Here is an 11,360-nt window from a genome sequence, read left to right as displayed (position 1 = left end):
CCTCATTTTTTGGTACAAAGTTCACACATTTTCTCAATTTTTTTCCCGTCAAACGTCTTCCACCAGTGTAAAGTAAATAAAAAGATGAAATAGTAATCAAGATGAGTTTTATCTAATTTTAATGTACAAAATAATAACAAAACACACACGTAAAAGAGGATTAAAAGAGGGACAAAAGATACCAGAGGGACAGTCAATCTCATAAATTGAAAACAAACTGACAACATGATCAAACTTTGTGTATAAAACAAAAGTAGGCTTGAACTACTAGTCATAATGTGAGTACTTATTGGCGGAATTTTATGGGACCTAAAAATGGTATCTGTAAGACAACTTATTTTTTTACACATACCGTAAGCTATCTTTAATAAAGCACAACAAATATACCGGGCTAACATGTATACTTTGATACACCAGGCGCAATATATTGATAAATCCAGTTATCTGACGAAACAATTTGACGTTTTACCACTTTGAACTTTTTAATTCAAACCGTGTTTAGATAAATACATGAAATCAGCAACCAAAAGCTGTACCACGAATAGTAATTAACTAATGAGACATTTATATACATTGGTAAATATCAGTGAATACTATTTTATGTTCTCGTGTAATTCTCAATAGAACCAAACATAAAATATGTTGAATGTCCCATATCATCACGATTACAATGACCAATGCGTTAATAAAAGGACCACGAAATATAAAATGAAAAAAAATAGCCAACTAAATATCTAGGCTCCCCTAGATAATATAATGTTGGTTCAAAGTTTTCTTCTCACTGAATACCAAAATGCTGTAACCTTGTGAAACACCATGATGATAACAATATGTGGATTTTGCCCCAAAATAAGTAAACAGTGAAGGTAAAAGTGCCCTTTTATTATTTTCAATTGTTTCATGTGCAAATTATCAACCCTATGTACAATGTGATACAAAAAGGATTCTTTGTTTTAGCTTACATACAGATCATCCAGTTATCATGATAAAAAAAAACATGTGGTATGAGTGCCTATGAGACAACTTTCCATCCAAGTCACAATCTATAAACATTAAAGAATTATAGGTGCAAGTACGATCTTTAGCACAGAGCCTTGGCTCACATCGATCATCAATCTATAAAGGATCCAAAAAAGACAAGTGTAAAACGGCCTAATCTATAAAAAAAAAATTGAGAAACGAGAAAAACTCCTATGAACCACACCAACAAACGACAACCACTGAACAACATGCTGATGAATAAGGACAGGTGCATACCAATGCAGCGGGTTTAGACGTTTTAATAGGCGCCTACCTTTACCCTAACCTGAGACAGTAGTGTAACATTAAAACATAAAACGATATACGATAAAATATCAATTGAAATGGACATTTAAACAAACACAAGTAAACAACAATGAACGACTAAGTTTGATCGATAACACATTCAATATAAGTACAATTTTAAAACGTAGGTGCCTATATGAAATAGACGTTACAAGTAGTAATAAAAAAGATGTAGGAAGAGTGTTAATAGGACAACTCTTACCTGGAACAAAATGTTGTTAAAAAAAGCAATGTACACAGGTTAATTTAAATATAATAACTTTGATGTTAGAAGTACGGACATCAACATGTTTTACAAAATTAATAAATTTGTTGTTCAGAGTTCTAGTACAGAAGTAAAAATGAAACGTAATACTTGATATTTATCAAAGTTGGAATATATTAAATTTTACATTTCCAACAATTAGCAATCAAACGTTATGTTTCAACACTGGTTCACAGTTATGACTATCGAAAGAGATGCTAATTTAAAAATATAGGATTTGCTGAAATGCTCTTGCTAACAGGTATCCACAAACCATTGTCAAACGTTACTTAGTATGATCGTTTTCCTTTTTCCAATCAGGCGCTGAAACTATACCACGAACCTCGAAACAAAGTTATCCAATATATTTGGTAACAACTATTAGTTCTTGTTTATATTTATCGGATTTAATCCAATAGTTTTAAAAACGCGCGGTATCAATAATACAGAGACTGTCAATGGGTCATATTGGCTGTCTGTTCTCAGTTCAACACCAAGGAGCGATTTTTTACAGTCGTATTAATATTAACTGGATAACATGCAAACTATATTATTCACAATGGGTGTTCACTGACGAATATACATATGCTATAAATCACATAACAATGCATATTTTGCTCATTCTGTTGTGGTATTATATTCTATATTTGATGTATACTAATTGTTACCCTTGTCCGTAAAATCAAACGTTTAGTGAATGAATTATTGCAGAAAAGGAAGATGAAATGTATGACGACGCACAAATTGACACAAATGATGCCAGTTCCGATAGTTCTACGAACAGCTCTTCGAATGGTAAAATATTGTAGATATTAATGCATATAACAAAATGTGATGAATACGTCATTTATACAGTAATTCAAGCTAAAACATAATGTTTTGACAAAATATTGGTGTGATTATACCATCTTTTGTCATTTTTAGTACAGACAAATGTGTGCACCGGGTAGCGTTTAACGTTTTAAAGTTTAAATACTTCAATAAGCGAGATTTAAATGAGTTTATTGTTGAAAAAATAAAAATAACCCTTTGGAAGTGCATTGTATTTTCAATACGCAAGAAGGTAACAAAAGAAAAAAAAAGAAGTTGAGTAAATTGATTGAGACGTATAGATCATGCTATCAAACAATTTAGTATTGTAGTCAACTGACTATTTTTTGTATACCAGCAGTAGTTGATTAAAGTTATTTTTTTTGCAAAGAACGGGGTCGTAATAGGGTAATATTATGGTAATTGTTTAATTTTCAATCTACCTAAACTTGGAAAAAGCAATTCCTCTTGTATAGTTTTGGTTAAGACTGTTTGTATATTTTATGTATTTTGCCTAGCATCTAACTCAAACCATCTAATATGGAGACAATGCATGGGTCTGACCTTCGTCCTTGGTATCTTTGATGAGAGTATTTTATGTGTGCCATGTTTTGATAAATTGATTTGCCTTATGTAGATTACCATAATATATGGGTGTCATTGTTCACTGTGCCAAAATGTACTGAATTAAGTCGTTGTTAAGTTGGTCGATGATAACAAAAACCATGAAGAAGGCAAGCGACAAGTACTGAACGGCATTGATTGTTACTCACATTACAAGTGACTGATAAGTCAACAACGAGGTGATGTTCAACATTAATATTCTGGTCCTAAACAATACTGGATGAGTTTGTCTGAGATAGAAAAAAAATTAACACAAGTACTAAATTCAAGGCAAATAAAAAAGGGGAAATGATAAAAACTGACAAAACCAAACGCTGTCAATCCACGGAGCATGTAAAAGCATCTGCCTTGATTCTTACTTGGTTAAATGATATACACATGTTATAAAAAGTCATTTCGACTGAGAAGTTTATTAACGTGCAAATCAAAAGGTTCATGAAAGATTAACATGCAATTGTTGAATGTGTTACCTTCGTTAAATAAAGAATTTTATTATTATTATTATTATTCGATTTGTATAACAACAAAGTCATGAAGTTATTGAGAAAAGGTGTACTTCGAGTATCAACTTTAGACAAAAATATGTTATGAATACTTCACGAATGTTAACCTTTCTCTAAATTTTGTTTACGGTCTCAGGCGCCACTACATCGGCTTATAAAACCTGTTACAAGTTAATCAAAGATACATTTTAGTGCTATAGTAACTTCAATTTGGTAGCCATTACCACTTGATAAAAGTGTGGTTTGAAAGGTTTTGTATATCATTTCAGCTTAAAGAACATATCTCCCCCATAAAAAATTCTGAATCCTTCAAAATGTGTAACAATACGCTTTGTCATTTTTTGGCTCTATTAGTTTCGGTTTTTAAAATACGTTGGCATCGATCATCACTGCAGATGCTTTTAATTTTTGAAAAGCGCATCCGGTTTAATATACATTTGGTATGGTACCGTTATTTACTTAGTATATAAAACTAAAAAGTACATTTTTCAATTCTTACCGAATACTGCAGTCTCCCTGCTTAGTAAATCTATCACAAATCTTAGATGGTACTGTATTATTTAGAACAATCTACTTGATAATTTGTCGTCCCTTTCCTTCCTGATTGATTGATTGATTGGTGTTTAATGTCACTTTCAGTACTGTTATGCTATTTTATTGAATTCAGTTGTTTTGGCAGGAGAAGCCGTAGACCGGAGAGAACCACCGACCAACGGTTGGAAAACTGATAATTCTATTCAATAAAGATTGTTATCGATCGCACCTGCCACGTACGGAATTTGAAATCCAGTGTTGACAGGCTAGTGAGACAGTTGTTCGACTATTTGGACCACTCAGCCTCCGAATCACTCCTTTTAAATTTCTGTAGTTGTGACTTTTCTACATCTAATAGGTGTTTACAAATGAATATATTGTAGTAACTGGGTTGTAATTTATTGTTCTTTATATATAAATTGTTTTGTGACCCAGATTGCAAGTATCATATTATAACACATGTTTTGCAAACGTCTATACTAATACTGGTTGTTATCGAAATCCCAAGTAGCAAGAACACACAAAATCAAAACAGGAAATTGTGTGTTCATATGTTTTTGTTTTTATTCTATTTATATATACCTTCCTGTTTATATACACCCCCTAAATTGTATATCATATGATTTTGTTCTATTGATCCTTAAAATATGCTTTATGTAGAAGAAATAAGTACCGAGGATGTCAAGGCTCCGTCTACAAATAAAGACAATAAGAAGCCTTCGCAATATTACCCAACTTTCCCAAAATCAGATGATGGGACATGGAAGGAGCCGGCAGAGCCAATCAAAGACTTAGACGAGTAAGTTATGAAGCCAAAATCAAGTAAATACGATGCGAAAAGGGATCATATTTTGCTTTTTTCACTTGTTTTTGAAGATTTTCATATAATACTTTAGTGTACGACAATTTTGTACGTAATGCTAGATTTTCACTTCTAACCATTTTTTAGTTGTTTTTTTTTTTATAAAATCAAAGTTGAATTTGTAATAACATTAAAAACAAAATAGAAGCATAAAACTGAGCGTATATCTCCGTTGACAGTGTTTTATAATTTCAACTCAAACTCTTATACTCAACACTTGCGTATGTACTACACAGATATCTGCACACGAGCAGGTTGATAAGTATTTGGAATTATATTATGTAATATGTTATTTGCTTCTATTTGTCTGTCTTTGTGTGTTTTGAACGAGTTGGGTGTTGAATGCTGATCTGGTCGATTGTGGATTTTATTTGAATTCTTTATTGTCATTTGTTGCGTGTTATTCATGCTGAAGGTCTCGGTTTATCTTTGAAATGAAAAACAGTCAAATTAGCATTGTTTATCGAGCTTGTCGAGTGTGCCATCTTACATTTTAAGATAATTTGTATTTCCTGATTGATAAATGTATAATTGAAGCAACAAACATTTGTGCAAATGTCTGTTGTCCGTCTATTTCTTAACACAAACGATTCCAGTTTTGTTATCTCTACTATCAAGACTTTTTAATGTTAGGTGTTATTGTTCAGGGCCATATGGTAACCTTTAACAGATAACGTTGACATTGTTTAATCTCTGCTCGAAGGTTCTGTCGTTTGTAAATAAACCAAAATTTACTGATCATATATACCATATCAGTATGTCTGAATCGAAATTAAGAACATCTCTTTATAAGAACCAGGCAGAGTGCTATATACATGTGATATACTAGGGGTTTTATATTTTATCTATAATGGCCTAACAGAAGCAATAAATGAATACGGCTCCAAAAAATGTTTTTAGTGGGAAAATATGATTGGTTGTCATGGTAAGGGACACACTATTTTTTGGTTGTTAAGCGTGGTAAAAACATTCAAAAGTCATCTAAATCACCACAATTCAGAGCCTGATTATGAATAGAATCATGCATTTTTCTTTAATGTTTATATGTGACATTGATACAACTTGGTTAAAGCTTCATTTTAGTGAAGATTGCATGTCAACCAAATTTGTATATTTTTGGAAAATTTTTGCGAAAAAAATCAAATTTTCAACTTTTCTGAAATTGGGATTTTTGCGAAATTATCATATTATTTTTTATAACCGATACAAAAATGCATAAAAGCTAATGCAAAATTTAAATTACTATCGTCAAGTGTTGGTGACTTTGATTGCTACCACGGAAACACATATTATCCATAGCAACATCCACTCAAAAACTGCATGAATAGAAATTTATATAAAAAATACATAAATAGAGGGTGTTTATTTTCAAATTGGAATATGAATGCATTCTTTGCTTTACTCACAGTCTTGTCTGGGTTTTTTCTTCTTCAGATTATTCAATAAATGTAATATATAATGTAACATTGGGATTGGGGGGGGGGGGGGTTGTAAAAAGGGGGGATGGGTTATGTTGATTTTTTAAAAATGTTTCTTATAGTAGATACTTGAAAAGATAATTGTGTTTGGTCGGACTTTGTTCCAAGTTCATCATCTGAAAGTCAATTTTTGAAAGATAACAGATGATGATCTTCATGGGATTGCAACAGCCTGACCAACCTGTCTTATAGGAAAGCAAGATAGATATGGCCCATACAATTGTAGGAAAATTCTCAAATTCTTATGGCAAACACCCGTCTGAGATATTATTTCACCAGCATAAATCACACAATTGACCTGTAACATAATATTAACTAACTAATAATAGAATCATTTGGTCAAAGCATTTCTAAACTGAAACTGAAGTGTGATGGACGGACGGATAGACGGACAGCCAAATTGAACACATTTAAGATTGTGGTGACTTAAAAAATATATATAATAATAGTCAATTGGTGATCTCTTATATCAGAAGTCCAGTTTAATGGAATCCTCTTAATATATACATGTAGCTATTAACATATCATTAATAACTCCTTTCTTTTACTACTATCCCGTAATTGGAATGCATGATATCCGAGATAGACAAATAACATACATCTAAGTTGGAATTGCGCTAATCTCAGTAAAATATTTATGCTATTACCGGCAACATTATCAAATCACAATTATCAACCAAATGATTGTATCAATTATGAATCATTCCTTCCTATGCGTCGTTATATCTTGTTTTGTGTGTGTGTGTGTTGGGGGAGGGGGTTCAACTGAAGCACACTTTCATCCTTCTGAAATCCCCCTTCTCTCCTTTAAGATAGTAAACATATAAAAAGGTATCATTTTTTTTAGGTTGAATCTTCACAAAAGTTGTTTTGCTTTTCTCAACGTTTCTTTAAACCTGTACATGAATTGCGCCCCTATTTTCTGTATCTGTCTTTGTTACCTTTGTAAAAGACTGCATTAATCCCGATCTAGAATAGGAGAATATTTTTGGAGCCCTTTTTTCATACATGCAATATTATATTTTTCGACTTTTAAGTAGTTTTTTTTTTTTTTTATCTTTTCTGTTAATCTAAAAAGAAGAAGATGTGGTAAAATTGTTAATGACACATCTCTCTACAAGAGACCAACATGACACAGAAATTAACAACTATAGGTTATCATACGTCCTTCAACATTGAACAAAGCCCATGCCGCATAGTCAGCTGAAAGGGTCCCGACATGAACATGTAAACAATTCAAACAAGAAAACCTAACGTCCGAACTTTAGTGTTGGGTATCTATTAACATATCCTCCCTTTAGTTTTTCATAAATTTGTGATATGACATTGAGAAGTTATTGACATTTATCCTTTATGAAAACGACGGGTGTAACATGCGCTGATGGTGCAGCTGTCTATTTTTATTTTATGGAATTATACCACTTGCAAAGTCTAGGATCAGCCCCTGAAGGCATGAGTACATTTGAACTGTGCAGTATATCTGAGGTAGTTAATGCACACCTTAGCAATGCATAATCCTTATTGTACCACAGCAATAGCAAAGAGATTTTGTTATGTGAGTAGTGTTCTTAAAAGACCATGACTTTATATGTTTTCTTTTGGTCTGTCAATCCATCTGTCTGTCTTTGTCACTTCAGTTTCAGTTTGGAAATGCTTAAACCAAATGTTTCTTATATCGGTTTGTAAGCTTATATTTATATAAAAAAAAGTAAAATCACAAAAATACTGAACTCAGAGGAAAATCAATACGAAAAGTCCATAATCACATGGCAAAATCAAATAACAAAACGCATCAAAACGAATAGACAAGAACTAAGTGAGAAGTTAATTTGGGTCTCTTGCTGTTTGAAAATTGTGAGAGCTATTGCGCTAGGAAAATCAGAAATTTGACAAATTTATTATTTTTTCCCATTTATAAAGAACATTATATTGTCGTAGCAATACATTAAAAAATTATACGGACATTGACAAAATCTAGAATGTGCTATTGCAATCCCCATGAAGTCCATCATCTGTTAGTAACATTTCATGAATAATTATACATTACCAGATTAAAACCAAATGTTGTAGGGAAAAGTAATATAACAAATATACGGAACACTGAGGATAATTCTAAACAGAAATTAACTGACAAATGACAAAATCAAAAGATCAAACACATTAAACGAATGGATGAAAACTATCATATATTACTGACTTGGAACAGGCATTTTCTTATGTAGGAAATGGTATATTAAACTTGGTTTTATAGCTAAACCTCTCAATTTTTTTCAAAAGGATTTATGAAATATTCAAACAAAAACTACCCAACCTCCACTCCTTTAACAAAATGTCACAGTGTATATATTCAAATTTGTTGAGTCTTCTCAAGGAGCAAAGACAGGAATAAGAGTTAAACAGATAAAAGCATGCAGTTATATTCCCATTAGAAAAATGAAATTATTAACATAATTATCAGTATTGTTAAACACTAAATGATAGTATATCTTATGAGTGGATGCTGGTATGGATGATAATTGTTACCATGACAACTATTGTAATAATAAATAACCGTTGTAGTTTAGATTTATAGTATTTATAAGTTTTTATGTATTTTTATAATGGTTTGGAAACAATTTGGGAACATTGAATTCCCTATACTGAAGAATTCAACAAATAATAACTGTTTTCAAGGGGAAAATACGTTAATATGGTGAAAAAATTTAAGAGAGCCCCACACAATATTCTATTTATTTTGGTCAAGTAGCATCCAAACTTTGTTACTACAATGCTAGTTATGCTTTACTTTTTTGCACTTTTCAATAATAATAAAAAAAAAAAAAAAACATGAGAAAAATTGATAAATTCACAAAACTCAATGATTCAGAAAAATGTAAATATATGTGTTTTTGTATTTTTTTTGTATATTTAAACAAAAAATCTAAAAGTCGAGTTGAACTGCAATCTAAAGGAAGTACGCTTCTCAGTTTCAAATTAATCAAGGTTCATCATAACAAATGGACAAATATGGCCATATTTTCACCTCAAAATTTATTCTGTGTACAGACTTACCTGTGCTGGTTGAAAAGTTTTAATGCCTTGCATCCACTAGATATACAAAAATTAAATGCATTTTGTGTTTAATAAAGATAAAATCTTTCTTAGTTTTTGAAGGGCATTTTTTTTTCCTTTCTACAGAAGCTGTAAAAATAAAGAAACACCAGAATTACTTTGATACTGTCCACCCAATGACTCAATTAAACTCTTTACTCTTTAACTCACTTATAGTTGTTAAGATATCTGTTGTCCATGTCAATAAACAATGATTAATGACAATCAAAACAATACAAACCGTATATTTAAAATAGGGCGCATCTCATAGTTGTACCACAACTTAGTTAATTTTCACAACTTTTGCATGAAGGAAAAAAAATGCAGATCAAAATCCAAAAGAAGTTTTATCATTCTGAAACACAAAATGCATTAACTTTATTATATCTAGTGGATGCCAGGCATTGAAACGTCACAGGAAAGTATGTAAGTGAGTAATTTTTGGCATGTAAATACAGCCATAGTTGTCCGTTTGTTATGATAAACCTAAACAAGTTAATGTCTATAGGGGATTAATAAAGGAATCACAAGAGTAAAGAAAGTATACAGCCCAGTGTGCTATTTTTCGGGATATTAGCCATTGAAATTTTGGCAAGAAAATGTTCTCTCTTGACTTTCCATAGCTGTATCATTGGCAAGTTTACATTCTCAAAAACTATCAAAGAATAATTGAAATTTTATAAGACTTTTACATATGGCTTATCATTAATTGATTCTATTTATAATCAGGCTCTCCGACCAAACGTTATTTTTTCAAGAATCTACATGTATGATATCTTTAAAAAAAAATAAACCTACCCTTACCCTTTTTTTCTAACCTTCCAACCCCATTACATTATATATTACATTTGTTGAACCTTATCAAAACATTCACAAATTTGGTTGACATGCAATCTTCACTAAAATGAAGCTTAAACCAAGTTCTATCAATGTTACATATGAACATAAATGAAAAATGCATGATTCTATTCAAAATCAGGCTCTGAATTGTGGTAATTTAGCTGATTTTTGAAAGATTTTACCACGCTTATAACAACTAAAAAATAGAATGTCCGTTACCATGGCAACCACTCATCTTTTCCCACTCAAAATTTTTTTTTCAGCAGTATTTATTTAAGAAAATAAAGATCGTTTTAATGTTCATAAATTTCTTAACTTATACAGATCCCAGGAGGAGACTCATATGATGGAACTCGATAAAAGTTTTAATGCCCATAATGATGAGGAGAAAATTATTTCAGCTAGTTCAACAGAAGACCGTTAACCTGAATGTAGATCATCAACATTTTAAATCATATGGAAAGAAAACAAGAAAGTAACATGAACTGATGTCTACTGGTACAAACATTATACCTTTTTTTTTTAAATTATGCTGTTAATGAAACTAGACTTAAATGTGAAAATAAAGACAAATACTGCTGATGTTTAAACGGGATAAGATATACGATGATATTAATACATACGTGTAACTAATGGAAAGAGTATAGTACCATATCAGTTTAAATCTTCCTTATTCATGATTATATTTCATTTGAAAATATAGCAATCCTCAAATATCAACTTCTGAACCGTGCAATACAATTATTGATTTTACAACTTTATCATATCAATTAAAAATTTACATGAAACCATGATATGTTTCAAAAGATTTGAATTGGGTTGGTGAATACTGATAAAGTAAAAATAAATGCGTGTGCAGTGTAATATATTTTTTTTAAATATTTTATGTAGCCTTGTCATTATATTTTAATCATATTATATTATCATTCTGTGTTATAATGTGTTGGCATACATTCCATCCTTTAATGATTACATTTCTATCAAAGATATAGCAATATTTCAATCACAGATAGATGACTTACGAACCGTGGAATAAATAATTGGTTTTG

The sequence above is a fragment of the Mytilus trossulus genome, chromosome 8 (assembly GCF_036588685.1).
Source record: "Mytilus trossulus isolate FHL-02 chromosome 8, PNRI_Mtr1.1.1.hap1, whole genome shotgun sequence".
Lineage (NCBI taxonomy): Eukaryota > Metazoa > Mollusca > Bivalvia > Mytilida > Mytilidae > Mytilus > Mytilus trossulus.
This window is presented reverse-complemented; position numbering follows the sequence as displayed.